Source organism: Pteropus vampyrus, unplaced genomic scaffold (assembly GCF_000151845.1).
Source record: "Pteropus vampyrus isolate Shadow unplaced genomic scaffold, Pvam_2.0 Scaffold16, whole genome shotgun sequence".
In the NCBI taxonomy this organism is placed as follows: Eukaryota; Metazoa; Chordata; class Mammalia; order Chiroptera; family Pteropodidae; genus Pteropus; species Pteropus vampyrus.
The window spans coordinates 3,646,638-3,647,655 of record NW_011888797.1 but is presented as its reverse complement, the minus strand read 5'-3'; the positions used below and the strand labels follow the sequence as shown (position 1 = coordinate 3,647,655).

At 42.9% G+C, this 1,018-nt stretch overlaps 1 pseudogene; it reads right to left on the bottom strand.

Moving 5' to 3' along the window:
* Window positions 1–213: 213 nt before the first annotated feature.
* LOC111736038 lies at window positions 214–331 on the bottom strand (annotated as a pseudogene).
* Window positions 332–1,018: the final 687 nt, after the last annotated feature.

Sequence of the window (1,018 nt, the reverse complement as noted above, 5' to 3'; positions counted from 1 at the left end):
AGGTCAAGAATGGACTAATACTAGCAACTTTATATGGTGTATCCTAATGTGGACTTGTTTAGCACTATACGTGATTAGAAAATAGTTTAAACTTTTATTTTTTAAAAATTTTTATTATTATTATTTTTTATTTTTTTAGGGAAGGCAACCCTTGGTTGACCTCACAGATTGCAAAGACCTTGTCAGTTTACAATCCTTATTCTTTATTTTTTATGCCTACAGCCCCTGGTCTTCCTAGGTGGTCTCCCATCCAATATTAACCAGGCCCGACCCTGCTTAGCTTCTGAGATCAGACAGGATCGGGCTTGTTCAGGGTGGCATGGCTGTAGACAAGTCTAAACTTTTAATCTTCATAGACAGGAACCCTTTTAGTTCATTTCTCAAGGACCGAATTTCCTAAGAAGGTTGTTATTGTGAGCATAAGATACCAGGGCTCAGGAGACTACTGGTTTTGGTTGGAAAGTTCTCTCTCCAAGTAGCACTTACACTGGGGTCATGGCATTGCCTCTCTGTAAATGCTTCCCATCTTGCAGAAAGGACGGAACAGATGCAGAAATGTCCATGCCTTCACTTGCCCCGAACACCCCTCCCGGTTCCTCTGCGTTGTGCTTTGACAGGGTAAATAAACGCACCTACTCATTCTTAGGAACTGACAAGGCAAAAGGGTTTCCTGCACACTCATCAGATCCCGGCTCTCAGGAGTCAGCTTTCCCAAGCAGGGGATGTGTCTAAACATACACGTCCCTGTCCTCCTGGCCCTTTCCTTTCCTTTGTTAGTGCAAATCTTTCCACGTAGCAAATGTGTGTGTGTGTGTGTGTGTGACTTTGTGTTTCCTTTTTGTGGAGACCAGTCAGCAAGTCCTACTTTAAGCAAAATTGTAAAGTTGGCAAAATTTCTCTTAAGCTTCCCCCTCTACTTCCCTGTCAGCATCCTTCCTTCCTCCATTCTTTCTTTCATTCATTCAGTCAATCGGCATTTATTGGGCATTCAGCATACCCAGGGCACCTTTCTGTTTAG